This window comes from Vicia villosa, linkage group LG2 (assembly GCF_029867415.1).
Source record: "Vicia villosa cultivar HV-30 ecotype Madison, WI linkage group LG2, Vvil1.0, whole genome shotgun sequence".
NCBI lineage: Eukaryota > Viridiplantae > Streptophyta > Magnoliopsida > Fabales > Fabaceae > Vicia > Vicia villosa.
The window spans coordinates 141,310,638-141,322,953 of NC_081181.1; positions in this window are offsets into that span (position 1 = coordinate 141,310,638).

Consider the following 12,316-nt stretch of genomic DNA (forward strand, 5'->3'; position numbering starts at 1 on the left):
AGAGCAGTTGAAACAAGGCTCGAGGTAGTTGACAAAAGAGTGAAACATTAAATGCAGCAGTGTACTATTCACGTAAAGCATTAAATGCTCCTCAACGGTCACTTTTCTCATTGCCTGTATAAGTGATGCTCTGGATGCTGAAGAACATAGAGAATACACGCAAAAGAAACCTTACGCTGCCAAATTGATTTTCAACATTATCTCACAAACAGCAAATAACTTCATCTTCAACCTCACACAAATTATAATATCTTAGTGAGTGTTAGAACTTAATTTTGAGAGAAAATCACTTGGTGATTATAGATTATTAAGAAGCACATTAAACTCTTGTTATATTGTTTACTATTTTGTAAAAGAATTCCTAGAGTGATCAAGTTGTGATCAACATACTCTAGAAGACTTAGAAGTTGTCTAAGTGGAGAACCATTGTAATCAAAGATTATTAGTGGATTAAATCCTCAGTGGAGATAAATCACTCTGTAAGGGGTGGACTGGAGTAGTTTAATTAACAACGAACCGGGATAAAAATAACTGTGTGATTATTTTTTATCTCCCATTTTTAGAAACAACCCTTATTCAATCCCCCCTTTCTAAGTGTTTTCACTCCTTCATTGGGGCGGCAATGATTCTTCATTAGGAATCAAGTGAGATGCCTCTTACTGAGGCAATAACTCCTCCTCACGAATCAAGAGATATTATCTCATAAGGCGAAAATGGTTCCTTGTTAGGAATCAAGAAAAATTGGCTTATAGGTGTGATTGTTCACCTCAGGTTTTGGTAAACTTCGCTAGTCTCTTTTTAAAGGTTACTTGCGAGATCGGCCAGAGAATCTCATAACAGTGCTTTCGTTTGCAAGAGTTTTTGTGAGAAGTTATTTTGTTTTAGTTACGAAAATGAGGGTGTCCGACACGGCGTCTAACACACTTAGAATGATATGTTTTTGTAAAACGTATTTGGTGAAAATCAAACCACAAATAAAAAAAGGAAAATGACAAGAATAAAAGGTAAATGACATGACATTTAAAGTTTGTAGAAAAGTAGATGGTTCAAACATACACAGCCCTTGCTTGACTCATTTCGCTCGTTCGCTTGGGTACTCTGAGTGTTACAGCATGCAGGCATTTGTAAAATTATTAACCTCTAAAACTATGTACAAAGTTCTTTATTTATAGTGCATAAAAATAACTACTTTAGGGAGGTCGTCGACCCCCTTAAGAACCCCACGTTCTTCACCTTAACTTCCATCCCACGCTTCCACGTTCTATATTCAAGTGCATGTTCCCTCCAAAACTTCAACCTGCATAAAATACACTTTTATTTGAATCCTTTGGGCCTTTTGCCCGCTTCTTGGGGTTTTAAGTACTTTTGGGCCCAATAAGCTATTTTTCCTTTCGGTTTCTTAGTCGACCAAGTGTGGTTCGACTTGAGAATATTTCTTTCACAATGCTTTTCATTCTCTTTGGCTGTATTTTAGCTCAGGTCGAAAATCCTAGCCAACAGTGACTTACAAAGAAATTATCTGATAGACGAACAAGTTAAGAAAATACGGTGCCTCGTAAAAAAATCCCATGTCCTTATAGTGAAAAAGAATGTCATCCGACTTATGTTATTAATCGAAAGAGTTTAAAAAACACATACACTGGAAAAATGAATATCATAGCCTTATTTGATTAACAAGAATAGTAAATTATAGTAGTACCTCAGATTTAGTGAGTTATAAGTTCAAAGAACAAGATTCCATCCAGCTCCTTAGTTTGTATATGTCGTGTGGTAGTTTCTCATGTACTCTATAGGGTCCTTTTGAATTGGGGAGGAGATTTCCAATCCGGGTAGGGGAAACAACATGTTTGAGCACATGATCGCTCCCTTTAATGTATTTTAAAACTACTATAGAGTTATACCACCTAGCAGCTCTATGTTTGGTTATGAATTCCTATACTTGAGAAATTTATCAAGCCTCGTTAAGCATATCAAATGTACATCTAAGCTATATTTCATTCTCTTTACTTACAAAAATACAATAAATTTTATATAATGCAATTAGATACTTTGTTAGTATATAAAGAAACATTAACGCCAACGGGTGCACCTTACCTTCTTCATTGAAATGCTTAAGCCTTCATGTAGGCGTATCAATCTCAACTGACAGCATATCATAAGTGTCATGTCCATCTTAAATGGTGTTTCTATAGTGAAAGAATGGGGTGACATGTGATACGACCACAGAACTTTTTCAAAAGTTGTACTTAAGTAAAATAGAACATGGCATGAGAAGGAAACATAAAACTCAAAGATAGATGAAAATGAATGTACCTTGTGTAATTGCTCTGCCCAAAAACCATTGGTTTCGTCCATTTTCTTCGATATTTCACAGAAAATTACCTTGTTCGCTGACTCGACTTGTCTATTGGCTTGTGGGTGAACCGTCGAGACAAACTTTTAGCATTGAGGTTAGACGCCTCCATTTCTCTAGCCAAAGTCATTTCAACAATGATGACTTCATATTTCTCCTGATAATTGCAGGCTTTGAATTCAAACCTCAGAGATTGTTCGATGAGAATATTTCTTAGGCATTTCAATACAACATCAGTTCAAACTTGAAAGAGAATTCGAGAGAATCAAAAGACGGTTCTCATAAAAATATATGTTAGGTTAAAGATAACCACCACAACGAAGTTTCTGGTGTAATGGTTATGGTTCCCTAGTGATCAAATGGGGTACTTATAAAAAGTTAACACTTCAATGTTCAAGTCTGTGTATGAATGAGGTGGAATGATGTAAGTATGAGTGAAAAGATATTTGGGTGTGACTCAATGTCATACATATATAGAGGAAACAATTATAACTATCTCATGTTTGTCCAGCATGAGAATGAAAAATCATTGGATGCATAAGAATAATCTGAATAAAAGAATGACTGTGATTGTGTATTAATCATGTAAATGTTCCTCTAATCACTACTCCCTCCGTCTCATTAAAAGTATCATATTTGAGTTATGCACGGTTCTTAAGAAAATGATTAGATGTGGTGGTTTTAATAATTAAACTAATATAATTTACACGAATACCCTTAATAATTGTTGTTAATAGATTGGTTTAATAAAGAAAAAGTTAATAAATAGGGATGTAGTAGTGGAAAAGTAATAAGAAATGTTGTATTGATATTGTAAAAGAATAATTATTTTAAGATAGAAAAAATTGCAAGTGAGACACTTTTTATAATACGGATGGAGTAATAATTAATGTGTTGTTTTTATAGATTTAGCTTGTGTATTAGACTTATCTTGTTATGCCACAACTAAAAATGTTGGAACATACACAAACTATTTTGGTGAATCAATGGAGAAAGGTGATAATTGGAGAAGATGAAGTGAGAGAATAATAGAGAGAGAAAGAGAGTAATTGAGATGAGGAGAGAATTTGGCATTAAAGAATCAATGTTACAAATGAGGGTACTTATTCAAGTCGAGTAAAACAAATGGAATACAAAACAATTTAAAAAATAAGCCAAAAAACCCAAACACGTTTTCGTAACCGGTTACGCCAAATGCTGTAACCGGTTATGCCTTCGATCAACAGAAAGTGCAAAACTAAAATTTCCTTCCATAAACGGTTACGCCTTTTAACGTAACCGGTTACGCTCACGAAAAAACCAGTTCCTATAATTCATAAGTGCTTATTTTTTAAGCTGCTCTCATCACTTTGCTCCCAGAAGCTTATCCAACACATTTGAATTACTATGTACATCCAATACACCATCTTAATTCAAATGCTCCAAGTTCTTCATGCCCAAGCTCATCACCAACTTCTTGAACACATTATTTGTGATTCCCTTTGTCAAAAAATTTGCAACTTGTTCTTTGCTTCGACAGTATCCTAATCTCAGCTTGTCTTCACACATCAGATCCCTCAAGTAATGAAATCTCATCTCAATATGCTTGCTCATCCCATGTGCAATGGGATTCTTAACAAGGTTAATGGTTGAAATGTTATCAACTAAGAATGTGACAGCTTCTCCAACATTGTTGCTCAGCTCTCCCAACACATTCATAAGCCACACAACTTGGCACGCATATAACGATGCAGCGATGTACTCGGTCTCACAAGAAGAGAGCGCAACCACCGGTTACTTTTTAGAACACCAAGATATCGGTGCTCCTCCGAGCATAAACATATAACCAGCCATAGACTTTTGATCATCTTTATCTCTGCACCAATTAGAATCAGTATAACTGAGTAAATCGTATTTTTTGCCTGTATCTGCTGCGGGAAAGAAAATTCCACAACCAAAAGTTTCTTTGATGTATCTTAGGATCCTCTTAACTACTTCCAAGTGAGACACATTTGGTTTCTCCACGAATCTACTCGCAATACTAACAGTAAACGCCAAATATGGACGTGTATTGCACAAGTAACGTAATCATTCAATCAATCTTCTATATTGAGTTGGATCCACATTATGCTCATCATCACTTTTGGACAGATGTAACCTTACTTGAGTCGGTGTATTGACGGCATTACAATACTCCGTATTACACCTCTTCAATATCTCAAGTGCATACTTCCTTTGGTGCATGAGCAGTCCCAATTTTGACTTGTGGAACTCCATGCCAAGAAATTAAGTCATAATCCCAAGGTCACTCATTTCAAACTCTTCCATAAGTTCACTCTTGAACTTAGAAATACTCAACTCATTGCTGCCCGTGATCAATAAGTTATCCACATACAAGCAAAGTATGATCACATCTTTGATTGCATCCGTCTTTACATAGACATCATGCTCGGAAACTCATTTCTTGAAGCCAATGTTAACTAGGAAACCATTTATGTGTTTGTTCCAAGATCTTGGAGCTTGTTTTAAACCATAAAGTGTTTTCTTCAATTTGTACACTCTTCCCTCTTGATTTGTCACAACAAAACAAGGGGTTTGTTCTACATAAACTTCCTCCTCAAGTGGACCATTCAAAAACGGGGATTTCACATCCATTTGATAAATCAACCAATTATTTCAATTTACAATGCCAACAACTAGCCTTATGATTTCTATTCTAACAACAGGTGCAAACACCTTATCAAAGTCTATACCTTCTTTTTAAAAATCCCTTCACAACTAGTCGAGCCTTATACTTGACAATTTCACCTTTGGGATTTTACTTCACTTTATAGACCTATATCACATTGATTGGCTTCTTTCGTTCTGGTAGATCAACAAACTCCCAAGTACTATTTTTCTCAATCGATTCCAGCTTCTCTTTTTCATCATACACACCCACTTTGGATCACTTAATGCCTCTTCCGTGCTGACAGGCTTGAATTCGGCCATAAGCGTAAAGTGAATAAAATCACCATCATTATTGATCTCATTATCCCAAAATACTTCACAATTTTGGAATCTCTGAGGCAAACCACTCTGCCTAGTTGGTCGTATACTATTTTCCCCGATTTCGGCTTTGACAGGTTGTTGTACGATACCTCCTGCAACCTGATTTTCTGAATTTTCATTGTCGTAACCAGTTATAGGAATCTCGTAACCAGTTACGACCTCTGTCATACTAGTTCCACCAACCCCAGGAAGTAGAAAATTGCGCCCGTAATCGGCTACACCATTCTGGCAACCGGTTACAGGACTTGTCAAATTCATTTTTCTACTGTCAAAAGGCCTTAGTTCTTTGACCACCACGTCCTGACTAATTACGATCTTCTTGTTTGCAACATCAAACAATTTATAACCTCTAGTATGATGATAACCAAGGAGCAATATCATCTCACCCTTGTCATCCAACTTCTTTCGAAGCTAGCCTAGCACGTGTCAAAATGCTATCTAATTGAAAACTTTCAAATGACTTAAGCTTGGTTTAAATCCAGACAATACCTTTTCTGGAGTCACCTTATCAAGCTTCTTTGTAGGGCACCTATTCAACAAATAGGCGACTGTAGAAACGGCTTCACCCCATAGCTCATTTGACAAGTCTTTTCCCTTTAACAGGCTTTGAACCAAGTTCATTCTCAAATGATTTTTCCTCTCAATAACACCATTATGCTCTGGTGTGGAGGGTGACAAAATCTCATGTACTAATACTGAAATTCCGGTAAGACAGAACTCAGATGTCATATATGGATGTCGTGACATCTGATCTGACATTATAAAACAGAAAAGGTAGGCAAAATAAAACAGTGCAGAAAATAAAGAACACAACAGAACTGTTCACCCAGTTCGGTTCAAAAAACCTACTCAAGGGGCACACCAAGCCAGGAATGAAGTCCACTATTAGCAGTATCAATTCAAAGCTAAACTCCCAATTTACAACTCCTCACTTAATCACTACCCAATGACCCCTCTACATAGGTTCTCCCTAGATATGGAATATCTCCATTCCACTCCCAATCATAGCAATGATGTCTAGCAGTCAACAACTCAGCCACTGCATCGACGGCCTAATTTTGAACACTCTAAGCACACAAATAAACATAACTTTGAGTTGCTTCAAAGCTTCCTCCAAGAACACAACTCCACTCATTGCTTCACAGTTTCTGAGTGAATAAAACAAACCTCTTACCTACAGGCTTCGAGGCATAAATCAGTGACCTTCCTACAAACCGAGAGGTTCACCTACACGGCTAACCCTAAAAACTACATCTTGTCAATACTCGGCTAGCTTACAAAACTAGGTTACAAAGCTTCTATTTATAACCTATTCCCAACTGGACTTGGGCCTTCAATCACAGCTTTATTTACTGTTAAAACTCAGCAGAATTTTTCTGCTAAAAGAAAGGTCTTTAATTATAAGTTTCCTAAATTATCTCCATAACAAGAAACTGCATAATCTTCAACATTCTGACTTGATTCTTTTGACCTTTAAATCGTGACAAACTAACATAACAAACTGTTGCTAAAATTGCTCCACAATATAAGCTCCAAGATATTCTCCACAAATATCTCCAAGATATTCTTGACAAATATCTTCAAGATATTTACCACAAATATCTCCATAAAATATGCTTCCAAAAAACAATAATAAATTGTTACGCTTTTGCAACAGATTCTCCCATAAAATCTTTCCACATAGAATTCAATGTTTTAGGAATATTCTGTTTCTGTTATAACAGAATCCAAACTGTCAGCTCAAATCCGATGTCACGACATCGTGTTCGACATGTTTTTCCAACTGTTGAAACATTTCAACACAATATGTTTTTCCATTAAATAGAACTTCAACCTGCTTTCTCTTACAAATTATAATTCTATTTAACCTATTGCCGCTAATTTAATTTTACCAAACATAAAGCCAATGTGAAAACATCTACAATCTCCCCCTTTGGCTTATTTTGGCTAAAACTAATTTTCATAACCTTTGTATTACAGAAGCATAAAAAATACAATGGTTTAAACATTACAATTCAGTAGCAGCAATTTAGAAGTCTTCAGTCTTCTTTTATGATGTTGAAACATCATACTAGGACATCTGATCGGAAAAATAGCAAGTGTACTATTTTGCCTCTGTAGTAATAATAGGGAAATTCCCCGAATGTCAATCTCAAGGACTGCGTAGTAATATCGAGTTCAAATTATAGATCAATTAAACAAAAACTAATATTGGGGTTTTGTTTGCAAATTGTCACTAAACAATAATTAAAATAAGCAGAAAAGTAAATTGGCTTTTTGACAAATATGAGTATTATGCTAGGGGTATAGTGTGTGATTGTTCCTGTAATAACCTTGGATTTAGATCTCTTCAACAAGTTCATAACCTTTAATTACCGCCCTTTAGATTATTTTCCCCTAAGTCCTTAGTGGGAAAACCTTTGAACATTCATCCTAACTGCTAAGTCCTTAGAGAATTATGATGAAATCAAGCCTTTATGTTATCAAGAGTTAGCCGGTAACTATAGGGTATCCCTAGTCCTAGGTGATATCTACTATAGTCTAATCGTACAAAAACCTTAACAACCGCTGTCCAGCTGGTTGTTAACCGTAAATCAATCTTGTTGGTCCGACAAAGAAAGCATAAAAACCTTGTACAATTAAATTAAAAAAAAACAATCTATTGATGAACTCAGGAATTCAAAATCATTACAGAATCAAATCAGGGACACCCCCTAGCATTAGGATTTAGTTACTCATATTGTTCAAAGAAAACAAAATATAAAATAGAGACATTACAAGAATTGAGATGAAAGTTGATCTTCAATCGCTTCCGTTCATGAAAACCTTCTTCTCTCCCAAACCCTTGTTTTCTCCAATCTTCAATCGTGCCTTCTCCTTGCCAAAAAGTGCCCTCTCCTTGTCTCTCAGATCACTTTTAACTTCTCTAGGTTTTCAGATCCCAGCCAGAATACCAAAATTGCCCCTGGGTCTTTAAAATTGTAAAAACATCAAAATTCAGAAATTCTGTCCGCACAGGCTGACACGGCCGTGTCACTTGACACGGTCTGACCGTGTCCGTCTCTGCCTCTTTTGGCTTTGACTTCAACATCAAAGTTGTAGCCCTTTTCATTAGCGAAATTTTTCCGCCGGAACCGCGTCATTCCGAGTTATGAAGCTCCAGTTATGATCAAAATACTACACGCATGTCACGATTTTCAACTTCTTTTACACCAACACTTGTGCAATTTCCATCTGATCCAGAATTAACCTACAACCACTAAGTAGAGAGATCAAAAGCACCTAATAGACAAAGATAAATGGCATAAAAACAAAATGCACACAAAATAACTAGAACTAGATGAATCAAAGAAAAACACTTAAAAACAACCACAAAGTGTTACCAAGTATGGCGATCTTATGCCGAATTTATGACGAAATTAAGTAGAAATGGTGACCGATCACAACCCCAAACTTATCTCATTGCTTGTCCTCATGTGATGCAAGAGATCAAACCGAGGTCACCTTAAACTTTTCTTTTCCACAACATAGTCGATGTCTTTCGCAACTTACTTCCCTTTCTTGATTAAGCTTTTGGGCTTATCGAACCTTGTTGCCCATCACACTTCACAACAGAGTGTATTTCACCTGCAAACTTTTCACACTTCTCACATTGTCTCTCGGGGTTAGAGTGTTTTTCGCTCAACATCACGATATGCAATATCAACCCTTGACTTTGCATACATCCTACTTTCACTACACAAAAAGAATTCACACACTTTTGAGGACTTTTTAGGTTGTAACGGGGCTGAGGTGGAAGGAAGGATAACCAAGAGATTGATTTGCAAATGGTTTATGAACTAGCACTTATGTTATTTTTCTTGTCTTTGTGTTCGGTTTTGTGTGAGAGGGTTTCTTCTTAGACTCTCCTTTTTACCTAATTATCGGGTAGTCAACATCGTTCGAGTCTTTCAAATCTTTTTAGGCAAGTGTTTCAAACTAATTTTTTTCTTTTTTTTCTTGTGCTTTACACATTTTTCTTATCTCTTTTTTTTTCATATCACACTTGCCCTTTATTTTCTTAAGCACCACCCCAAACTTACAATTTCACACAAGTTCAAAAGAAACAATAATTACACAAGTGCCAAACAAAAATGATAGAATTATGGTTAAGGATGACATGTGTGGATTTAAACAAACAAGGGGGAATGGCTCAACGGGTTTAACGAGGTATAAAACAAAAATAAATGAAGGACGGAAAGGCTCTGGGGAGAACAAACAAGTGCCTCAGTGTGTGATTTCATATTTGTACTGTGTCGGTAGGACAAACGCAAAATTAGAGAGATAAAGTCATACCTGATTTCACTCTCATGATGATCTTTACATGTGTTTGGCTTTTTATATTCCTCACCACGTAGGCTAAGTTTGCAGCTTCAACACACCCTTTATGTAATGTGACTTTTCTTTCTGGCTCGATTTCACCACTTACCTTCTCAGTCCAGTTCTTCAAGTTGCGTCCGACACTTTCGGCTATGTCCACTTCCAAAGTACCTCGAGAGATTAAGTTTAGGTTGCACCTTTCATCCACTAACTACCATTCATCATTCATTCGGCATCCATCACTCAATCTATAACACAATGTCAACACAACACACAAACAAAAACAAAAATGGAAAACAACTAAAAGCAAATGAAAAGAACCCATCCCACACTTGAACTAAACATTGGTCTCAATGTTTTAGAACAAGCCTTGGAGAGGTTACTTTCAGAGAGTATTGCACTCCAATGATCACTTCCGAGCTTTCACTAGAGACGCCCTCTTTTATTTCCTGAAAATAAAACAAACAAACAGAGAAATTAATTATTAAAACCGTGGGTTGCCTCCCACGGAGCGCTTCGTTTAACGTCGCATGGCTCGACGGTCCATTCCTCTTGTTAGGGTGGCATATATGACACAAAGAACACATCATCTTTTTTCTTTCTTTTGTTTGGTAGCAATCCCATGAACTTAAAGTACTGATGATGTTGCTGCCAAATCCTTTTTAGCTGGACTTTATTAAACAAGGCATAAATGTCTTCCAATACTTTGTCAATTTCTTGTCTTTCATCTGCCTTGTTATAAAAATAGTTTTTGGGGATACTCTTTTGTTGAAGATTTTCTTGTGGGATGTCCACATCTTCAAAAATTGTTAAATTTGTGGTTTTATCCAAAACTCGATCATCTTCAACTCTCCTTATTTCTTCTTCCCCATATTTCTTTTTTACCTCAAATTCTTCTATTCTTATTGCATCCTCTTCATCTGATGTTATGCATTTTTCTCCAGGTTCAACATATTCTTCTTCCAACTCTAACTTTCTCCAAATAAACTTATCTGGATAAAAGTTAGCTTCCTTACATTCATTCATAAGGATTCTTACCTCCTTCTTATATGCTTTAAAAATTTTAGTCGCCTCTTCCAAAGTGACTCCCGAATCAGGCGACCAACATGCAGAAGATATAGGTGGCAATGTATCAAAACAATACATAGCTACAAAACTCAGACAATTTGTTAGTAGCAAAGTATAGAAGAATTCATGAAGCAAAAATAATCAGATTATTTTTTTATCTTTTTTTTTTATAATAAAATCAAATTCAAATAAACAAAAACTGAAAACAAAATTTTAGTTGACGAGCAACAAAATTTTAATTGAACTAAAATTAAAACTCTATATTTTTGGCAGTCCCCGGCAACGGCGCCAAAAACTTGATCGGAAAAATAGCAAGTGTACTATTTTGCCTCTGTAGTAATAATAGGGAAATTCCCCAAATGTCGATCTCAAGGACTGCGTAGTAATATCGAGTTCAAATTATAGATCAATTAAACAAAAACTAATATTGGGGTTTTGTTTGCAAATTGTCACTAAACAATAATTAAAATAAGCAGAAAAGTAAATTGGCTTTTTGACAAATATGAGTATTATGCTAGGGGTATAGTGTGTGATTGTTCCTGTAATAACCTTGGATTTAGATCTCTTCAACAAGTTCATAACCTTTAATTACCGCCCTTTAGATTATTTTCCCCTAAGTCCTTAGTGGGAAAACCTTTGAACATTCATCCTAACTCCTAAGTCCTTAGAGAATTATGATGAAATCAAGCCTTTATGTTATCAAGAGTTAACCGGTAACTATAGGGTATCCCTAGTCCTAGGTGATATCTACTATAGTCTAATCGTACAAAAACCTTAACAACCGCTGTCCAGCTGGTTGTTAACCGTAAATCAATCTTGTTGGTCCGACAAAGAAAGCATAAAAACCTTGTACAATTAAATTTAAAAAAAACAATCTATTGATGAACTCAGGAATTCAAAGTCATTACAGAATCAAATCAGGGACACCCCCTAGCATTAGGATTTAGTTACTCATATTGTTCAAAGAAAACAAAATATAAAATAGAGACATTACAAGAATTGAGATGAAAGTTGATCTTCAATCGCTTCCGTTCATGAAAATCTTCTTCTCTCCCAAACCCTTGTTTTCTCCAATCTTTAATCGTGTCTTCTCCTTGCCAAAAAGTGTCCTCTCCTTGTCTCTCAGATCACTTTTAACTTCTCTAGGTTTTCAGATCCCAGCCAGAATACCAAAATTGCCCCTGGGTCTTTAAAATTGTAAAAACAACAAAATTCAGAAATTCTGTCCGCACAGGCTGACACGGCCGTGTCACTTGACACGGTCAGACCGTGTCCGTCTCTGCCTCTTTTGGCTTTGACTTCAACATAAAAGTTGTAGCCCTTTTCGTTAGAGAAATTTTTCCACCGGAACCGCGTCATTCCGAGTTACGAAGCTCCAGTTATGATCAAAATACTACACGCATGTCACGATTTTCAGCTTCTTTTACACCAACACTTGTGCAATTTCCATCTGATCCAGAATTAACCTACAACCACTAAGTAGAGAGATCAAAAGCACCTAATAGA